The sequence below is a fragment of the Solanum lycopersicum genome, chromosome 5 (assembly GCF_036512215.1).
Source record: "Solanum lycopersicum chromosome 5, SLM_r2.1".
Lineage (NCBI taxonomy): Eukaryota > Viridiplantae > Streptophyta > Magnoliopsida > Solanales > Solanaceae > Solanum > Solanum lycopersicum.
In genome coordinates this window covers 59,692,514-59,702,437 of record NC_090804.1, presented here as the reverse complement: position 1 = coordinate 59,702,437, position 9,924 = coordinate 59,692,514, and the positions used below count along the sequence as shown (strand labels likewise).

Below are 9,924 nucleotides of genomic sequence, written 5' to 3'. Positions count from 1 at the left end.
TAAATAAGGACCCCATTTCGCACACAAACTCAATGGTAGAAGATTACCTGACAATAAATTTTAATCATCACAGGAAATCTTTAAGTTGATGGATTCCGTACAATGTGATTGATTTTAATGAATCAATATTCTGATCATAGTACGATAATATTCTTAATTCCTCGAGCACAGGAAAAGTGTTGATTTTTTTAAAAGATGAGGAAGCAAAAAGAGTTGACAATGTCTCTCAATGGATTAAGATGGTTTTCAATAAATTTATTAAGCATTGAGGGGCTTTAAATAGCCAACATAAAACACATAATGATTGAATTTTGAAATTTAAAATAACCTGAAATATCTCAACAACTCAACAAAAAGATCCTTCTCCATCTTCCAAACAAAAAAGGTTGAGCTGGTATAGTATCCTCAGTTCCTCTAACTTTGTGTCCTCTTATAACACAGTTGGTTCAAAGAAAGAATAATCATTGATTCGCCAGCAGAGTTTTTTAGCAAGTCTAGAGTTGCAAAGTCCGTTTCATTGGTTTTCTCCTCAATGATTGGTTTCTACTCTAAGTTGCAAAAAAGAATGGAGACATCCCTGCTAAGTGCTCCAACACTTGCCAAAAGAATGAACAATTTGTCATGATGAATAACATCCTTGGCACATCAACCACCAGAGTTTCTAGATTCAAGAGGTATGAAAATAACGGAGGGAGAGCTTTTGCATCCGTCCGGATGTTTGAGGATCAATCCATCATTGAAGCGTCAATTGTTTGATGAGCTGCCCAAAATTAATCGTATGCCAACCTTATATGCGCTCTGCAATGATATTATACAGGTTAAGGTCAATGAAAAATTGTATATTGAAAAGGAACTTAATGTACAAGAGAAGTTAATAAATTCATATATACTCACAAAGATTTGCCCACTTCGTCCAGGAACTCAATACTACATAACCACAAGCTTGTCATCGCCAGTCATTTCTGCAACATATTCCTTAATCTTTAGTGCTGAATCTTTTAGTTGACGCTGGCCCAACACTTTGATAGACTTTAATGAAGCAATATCCCAAAAACTGTCCGGGATTTCCATAAGCTCATAACACCATTCTATTTGTAATTCCTCGAGCATGGGAAAGGATTCCTCTCTAACCTGCCATTCAGAAAAAGACACATGATACAATGTGAGAATTTTCAGTTTCTCGAAGGTGACATCTTCCATGTTCCATTCTTTCCCTCCCTCAATGATTACTTCTTGTAGACTCAAGTTTTCAAGGTTGGGCAGTCTCGCAATTTCTGACAGTGAATTCGATGATAGATCAAACCTTGTCATCTTCAATATTTTCAAGCTCAAAGGGAAGTAGTACAGATCACACTGATATTTATCTCTCCATCCCTCACCATGAAAATTTGCATCAACTTGTTCGCGTTCACTGAGGACATCCAATCTTGGAAAACATATTTTCTCTGCTGGACAATACTGTGATGTTTTTATGGCAAATCTAAGACTTCGGATATTGGGAAACCTTTTGAAAATGCCCCCTGTGTCTTGCGAGTCGGAAATCTTGAGCCCAGATAATATTCTCAAATTCTCTAACTTTGAGTCCTCTTCTAACACTGTTTGTTCGTCAGCATGCGACTCAAAGACGGAAAAACTGAACATGTGAACATGTCGAAGCTTTGCAAGACTCCAAATACTGGGTGATAGTACCATGTTTGATGCTGAGTTATACACCATCAGAGTTTCTAGATTCAAGAGGTTTGAAAAAGACGGAGGGAGAGCTTCTACCTTCGTCCAAATGTTTAAATACCTCAAATGAACAAGCATGCCTATTTCATTCAGCAAAGGATCCATCAAAAGTATTTGGCGTATCTCTAAACTTTTAAGAAGCCTCAAGTGTCTTAGGTGATTGGGCCTCCAAGATTCTATATCACCAGCCTTGTATACCTTCAACGAGAGGAGGTGTTTGACATAAGGATTTTGCTTTTCTGGATTGAACAAGACAAAATTTTCATCCGAATGGAGATGCTGATCGTAATGGATGGTCATTGCACGCGGCATCAGATCTGAAGATGAAGACGGTGTATTTGATTTTATAACGTCAAACAAATGTTCATTTCTAGATTTTATCAAACAAAAATCATGCACAAGATCATGAATTCGGAAAATCGGGTTTCTATCATGTATCCCATAGAAAACTACCACCAAGCTACTTGAAATTAACTCATCCACGTATACCTCCAGTAATTCATCGACACTCTTCATTTCAATGTGTTCCACAAGTCCTTCAGAACTCCATAAATGTTTCAATTCAGAGATTTTAATATAGTTGTCCTTTGGATAGCTTGCAAGGTAAAGCAAACACGGCTTTAAGTGATTTGGTAAATGGTCATAACTTAATTGTATAACCTTCATCACTTCCTCTTCATCCTTCAAAATTAAGGAGTTCAAATTATTTAGTACTTCAAGCCACAAAGCCTTTTTCTTTTCCTGCCTTGCAATGACACCACCAATAAGATCAAGTAACAAAGGAAGTCCTGCACACTTTCGGGCTATTTCTTCTCCAACGACCAATAGTTCATCAGGGCAACGTTCTTCTCCAAATACCCTTTTCACTAATAAATCCCAACTTTCTTCTGGTGTGAGCAATCGAAGATAAAGAGGATCACTGTGGTGTTTCCCTTGCAAAGCCACTTCCCTTTTCCGACTTGTTAAAATAATTCTACTTCTTCTCTGAATTTGAGGAAAAGGTCTTGTTAGCTCATTCCATGTTTCAATATCCCACAAGTCATCCAAGAAAATAAGATACCTCTTTCCAAACAGCTCTTTCCGCAGCTTATCAGCAATGTCCTCGTCAATGTCATCCTCATTGAGTGTCTGTTTCAGACCAACAACTTGATTGAAAATCTTTTGCAACAACTTTTTATCATTATGTTCTTGGTCAACTGTGCACCAAGCACGGACGTCGAAATGATCAACAACTGACTTATTATTAAATACTCTGTAAGCCAAAGTAGTCTTTCCAAGCCCTGGCATGCCAACTATGGAAATGACGTCAACCTCTGTTGGTCCACTGGTCAGCTTCCTAATTATCCACTCTGTCTCCTCCTCGAACCCTACAATTATCTAATCAGTGGTTGACGACTTCTTAATTTCAACTGGCTTGCTGGGAGTATTTCCAACAGTAAGACCCTTGCTTTTGGAAATCCTCGCTGGTACCTCTTCTTTGATAAGCTTGATCTTTTCTATGGTATCAGGAAGTAAAAAGATAAGGTGCAAGAGACCATTATCTCTGACAATAATTGAATTAATGGCATGTTCCGCCTCATATGCCAGACCTATAACACGAGTACGAAGATCTTTATCAAATTCTTGCTCAACAATTCCAAAGAATGATCTTACGAACTCTAGACCTTCTTTCACCAGCATGATTTCTTCCTTTATCAAATCAACCGAGTAAGTATTGGAGTTGAGCAAGGCATTTAAGTTTCTGAGTAGAAGATTCATGAAGAGTGGTCCATCACTCATGGGAAAGTAGAGTTGAGATGAGTCTGCAGGGGGTTTCAAGAAAACATGCTTGAGATCTTTCTTTAAGAGTTCAATATTTTCCAGAGAGTCTAGCCTTGCATATCTTGTATCAATCATATTCTCTTTATTCCTTAAGTTCTTGTCTAAGTTGCTAACACAAATGGATACCTCCCTGGTAAGTGCTTCAACACGTTCCAAGAGAACAAACAGCTTGTCATGATGAATAACGTCGTTGGGAACATCAGTAAGAACAATCAATAGGAACTCTATCATGACATGTTGCGTGTTGAAGTGCTATCAGTAGCTATATTAGCCATGTTCTCTTGTAGATGAATCAGATATTCTCTAAGGATATGTGGAGATGCTTTCTGGAGCTGCTTAATGAAGCATCCAACTTTTTCTGACTTTGACGCTTTCAAATTTGTTGAACATATGTGCATAACCTCCAGTTCAACAGGAATAATATCCACAAGTAGATTTGCTAGCATGGATTCAACTTGAGATATGACAAGTATTTCATCATTTTCATCTCTTTCATCAAGTTGACAATGCAAAAGGATTAAACAGAAGAATCCTACACCCTGAACCATAATTTGAATCTGACGTAAGACATGCTCAATTGTGTCATACTCAACACAACCATTTACTTTTAACTCATGGAAATCTCGTAAATTGCCATACACATTCTGAAGAAGCTCATATTGAATCATTATTGGGAAAATCAACTCAGCACAACACTTGGGTAGATATTGGAGATACACGAGGACAGCATCTAAATGTTCAACCAATTGATCCTCAGTCTTGGTAGCACTTGATTCAGAAAAATCATGTGACTTGATATAACTTTCGATGTTATTTAGGAGGCTAGGAACGGAATGATTCATTAGTTTAGCCAGCATGACATCTCCCTTCTGATGAAAAAGTAACTGAACCAGATTATGAACCTCATATGATAGACAAATCATTTCGTCATCCAAAACAGCACAAAAAAGGTGGAAAAATACTGATATAAATGTCAGCTCCAATGTCAGTGTTTCTGCTTGATCCATGTCAAGTGCAATTTGAACTCGTCCATTCTTTGACCTCTATATGAAATCTAGTAGATTGACCATGTCCTTGCGAAGTACAGTAGATGACACCTGCCAAAAAACCAAATGTTTTGTCGAATTTTAAATGCAACATATTTACCATGACAGATTTTACTCTAATTTTACAGGTAGATAACGCAAGTGTAGAGGACTTAATCCAATATACATATATAGCCTAATAGATTAGCTAAATGTTTAGCATGTTACAGCTTAAATCAAAAGGCAAACATATCAGATACATGGTTTACTTTGTATATGTTATTTAAAAGTAAAATACTAACTATTACCAATTTATCTTTTTGTACCTTCGTTTAGTCGAGTATCTTATGATCTATCTATCCATCCACATACAAAGTATGTACACAAAAAGGATGGATGATTTAATTAAACTTAAAACATATATATGTCTTACAAATCATAGGATTAGAAGATTGATAAGTTCTATATTGCTTACATAAGGTCTTTTTGGCTTTAACTATAAGCATGTCATTTAGTTTCATCAGTGTGAGCTTGCTCACATTGCCGGTCCCAAGTTCCAGATTTACATGGAGGGCTGTGATACTGTTGGCTTGTATGAGTCCACCACCAGTCGGAAGACCAAGTTTACGTGGAAACCCCCTTGACATGGTTCAAGATTGTGATAAATTGCTAATGATGTTTGTCGTTTGAAACAAAATGTTGCATTTCTTATAGGAAAAAAAAAAGATATCGGCCTAAAAAATGTCTTAAAAAAATGCTAGTTACTAAATTACTTAATGAACTAAATTAACTAGAAAAAAATGGTATAGTACTACAACTGTAAAGATATGCCACAAAAGATATAACATAGGGGTCCAAATAGGTACAAACCTAACTCTGATAACACGTAAAGATATGACATTTGAAATACGCATATGTTTGGTATAATTTTCTGAAAATGTTTTTCAATTTTTCCATGTGTGGTTGGATTAAAAATGTTTGGAAAATGGTTTCAGATCAACTCATTTTACTCAAATTTAAGGAAAATAACTTCCCTTCCAAAATAAAAGAAAATATTTTCATAAAATCTTTTTCATCCTTCCATTTTTTTTCTTATCCTACCAGACGATCCCCATTCAAAAAAATTGAATTTCTTCTTTAAAAAATATTTTTTAAATTCTAAATATATTTTTATCCCTAACATCAAACCAGCACCGTGCCAGCCCCAATAAAAAAAATTCAAAAAATATATTCTCTCCATTTCAAAAAAGAATGATTTCTTTCTTTTTTAGTCTGTTTCAAAAGGAATGACCTCTTTCTTTTTTTGGTAACATTTAATTTCAGCTTTTCACATGACATGTTTAAGGTCACAAGTTCAAAGGGCAATTTTGTACATTTAACCGAACTTTAGTTTAGGACCACAAGATTCAAAAGTCTTCATTATACTCTTAAACTCCGTGTCAAGTAAAACCATGTCATTCTTTCTTAAACCGAGAGAGTAATTGTTTTTGAAAAATGTTTTAAATTTTAAAAAATTATATTTTTTATGCTCACCACCCCGCTCCCCGCGACTCCGTCAAAAAAAATTCATGGGTTCGACTGGGTTAGATCTCAGGGTCGGATTTTTGAATGGTCATCGGGTTGAGGGTTGCAAAATGAAGACAAGATGAAGAGTTAGCTCAGTGATTGAGGGTTGCAAAATATCTTCTTAATCTTTGGCGTTAAACATTAGGGGTTCAAATCTGGATGGGGTTTTTTATTTTGTTTAGAGGTTTTTTGAATTAAAATTAAGACTTCAAGAAAACAAATCCCTAATTTCAAAACTAATGAGTATGAGGAGAAAGAGCCCAAACAATCGTTTTGTTCGGATGCCTTCGCTATGACTCTTCGCCGGGCGTCGCCAAACGATTGTGATGATGTAATTATTTTTTGCTTTCATTAGTAAAATTTATTTTGTTGATTTTTATGTGTACTTACTACTTTGTATTTTGACATTCCTCAATGTAAATCCTGACCGCCACTGATTATCGGGGTTGATTCTCGGATCAAATTATTTTCCTAACGAGTATTTTATAGTCTCAAGCCAAAAATAAAAGATATTTTTTGGAAAGAAAATCATTCACCAACCAAACATCAAAAATATTCTCATAAAAATATTCTCTACTCAACCATCAAACATAGAAAAATAAGTTAGGAATTCACTTGTTTTCTAGGAAAACATTTTTCTTCATACCAAACACACCCTACATGAAACTCTATTGCCGGGATGATTAACGTGTTTAAGTTAACTAAAAACCATAAAATTAAAAATATAAATAAATATCGTAAGACATACCGATGAGTTGTTTGCTTTCCCTTTCTCTCTTTCTCCGTCAATTTCTTTTCCTCTATCCATATAGTTAGTTTTCACTACTCAAGGTTTTTCTTCCCTTCCTTTAAAGTTCTCAAGATCTGATCATGTATAAAAAGAGGTAGAAAAAAATTACACACTAATGGAAAATATAATAAAAAAGGAAATAAAATAACAGAACTTAAACATATAATCATACCTTAAAGTTTGAGTAACCCAAGATTAAGCCACTCAATAGATAAATGTAATTGGCTAACGAACTTGAAAGGTCGCTTAATAGAAAGTCGAGTTCTTATTTAGAATTCTCATATATGAAGTTCAAACGAAAGGTTTTATGCAAATCAAATTGACATGCAGCATAATAAATATCCAAGACACAAATAGAGTTATAGAAGTGTTTGGTAATTTGGTCAATATTTTTATTCAAATTGACAAACCAATCATTTTCACATACAATTCATGGACCAATTGCTGTATAGTCCAAAAGAATATTACCTACTAAATGTTGTTCAATAAGAATTTGGACTAAAATATGTTCAATTAGGTACGCAGATTAGAATAATTGGACCTTAATTTATAGTAATCGATAATTCCATAGGCTGCAGCCGCCATTGCCCCCACCTTTTGTTATTTTGCTAATTGTTATAACGATAAAATCATAAATAATTGAAACTACTTTCAAGATGAGATTGAAGGGAAAATATTAATGATAATTCATCACTATTGTTGTAACAACTCGACCTCTTTTAAACAAATGCGTTTAAAAATAAAAAGAGATCAACTTGGTTAGACGGAAAGATATTAAATTAAAATGAAAAAATTGTATGAAATATCAAATTATTAAATCAAAATAAATGTTGTAGCCATAGTTTCTTTTATTTGTAAGTCGCAGCAAACATTTCGAATTTTTTGTCATTTGGCGAGCCCATTTTGTAACACCTCGAATGCTAGATCTACCAAAATGTAGATCTCAAAAGTTGCAGGTGCCACCGACGGGCACCACCCACGGATCGTAGGGTGACCCACGGTCTATCCTGGTGGTTTGTGGTGCACCATACCTACAGTGTGTGGATTGTAGGGTGACCCACGGTCCATCCTAAGACTGGTCAACGGAACGGGACGTACCGGTACCGTTCCGGTACCATTCCGGTTCGTTCCGGTTCGTCCCGTTTCGGTTGCCTATGGGACGGGACGGGATAGTCTGAACCGGTACACGGAACGGGACGGAACCGTGATTTCGTACCGGTGTACCGGTACCGGTTCATCCCGGTTCATTCCGGTTCCGGTCCGGTTTATTTAATATAGATTAATTTTTTTATATTTTATATAATTTATATTTAATTTAATTTTTTTAAAATTACAAATTTTATTTATTTAATATTTACAAGATACAAGTTATAAATATAACTTATAAAATAAATATTAATGAATATAAGTAATAACTTATAAAGTATAAACTTCAAAAGATTTAAATTTTGAAAACTTTATTAGACTTTACTTGCAAACTTAACAACAACAAAAAAATTAATAAAATATCTTTAAAATAAACTTAAGTAAAAATTATAGTAAAAATTTAAAAACTTTTAATTTATACTTAAAAAATAATAAAAAATTATTATATTTTCGTAATTCCAAAAAATATCGTCCCGTTAATTCCGTCCCGTTCCATCCCGGTCCGTTCCGGTTCATTCCGGTTCCATCCCGGTATATAGTGGAACGGGACGAAACCGATGAATCATCCCGGTAATTCCGGTCCGGTTCATCCCGGTACCGGTCAACATACCGGTCAACGGGTTCCGGTCCGGTCCGGTACCGGTTCATTCCGGTCCGGTGAACCGGTTCCGGTCCGTTGACCAGTCTTAGTCCATCCTGGTGGTTTGTGGTGCACCATACCTACAGCACCCTCCCAGAACCTAAAGGAAAAAATTTGTCTAAGGCTCGACCCACGGCCGGACCCACGAATCGTGATTTAAGTTCTTGCATGAAATTCAGAATCCTAGTGGTTTAAATTCGTTTAGCTCATAAATTACACATGCTAGGCTAGCTTATTTAGCTATACATGTTCCAGTTATGAGTGTTTCATTATCAGCATATTAATGTTGCATTTTCAGTTAGCATATTAGTAATTTGAGTTATCTAGAAATTCAGTCATAATATATAAATCACATAATCAGTTGAGAGTAGATTTAATATCGCTTTGGACTAGGGTGAGTCACCTTATAGTCCCAGAACTACGTGCCCCCATAGGTTAAGTCCCCTATGTGGGCATCAAATTAGTGATCACTCCAGTCATGACTCTATGCTCTGGCAAGGTATATTGGGTCCTCTTGATGGTAAGTACACATTAGACTTCACATTTAGCTTGTGTGATTTTATTTCGATTATTGAAGCTCCCGCGGTCAAATTCTGGTGCATTGACCAGGGTACCAATTATCGTGCAATATTCAGTTTTAGCATGTATAACCTTTGTCATTTCATTCGTTTAGATCATGTTCGGATGTTTCATTAAAATATCATGCTCATCTTATATCATTGCTCAGTTATATGTTTTTTCCAGTTATGTATATCGTTCAGCTTTACTCTATCATGCATGCTCAGCACCTTTCAAGTATTGACCGCATACTCTGTGCTACCTATTTCGGTGATATAGGTTCAAGCCCTCAATATTCAGATCACGTATAGATCGGCTCCTGATCTTCAGTTCAGCAGCATCAGTGATGAGTCCTCATTCTTCGAGGAAGATTGACATGATTATCTTTCTACTTTCAGTCTTTAGTTTCAATTTTTGCTAGATTTAGATGGGGCGTGTCCCAACATCTTGGAGCTTGATATTTTATGTTCATTAAACTCTCACATTATATATTCAGATTTAGAATTGGTATTCCCCATCATTTTCCCCTTATGTCATGTTTTACGCTTCTACACAAAATTATCTTATTTAAGTTATCAGAGTATGCAAATGTTATGTCATTAGGGTTAGCTTGGGGTCACTCGTGATTCTAGGTCGTATGTCCACATCTT

At 35.6% G+C, this 9,924-nt stretch overlaps 1 pseudogene; it reads right to left on the bottom strand.

Annotated features, from left to right (window-relative positions):
• Positions 1 to 226: 226 nt before the first annotated feature.
• LOC101263321 (putative late blight resistance protein homolog R1A-3) lies at positions 227 to 7,450 on the bottom strand (annotated as a pseudogene).
• Positions 7,451 to 9,924: the final 2,474 nt, after the last annotated feature.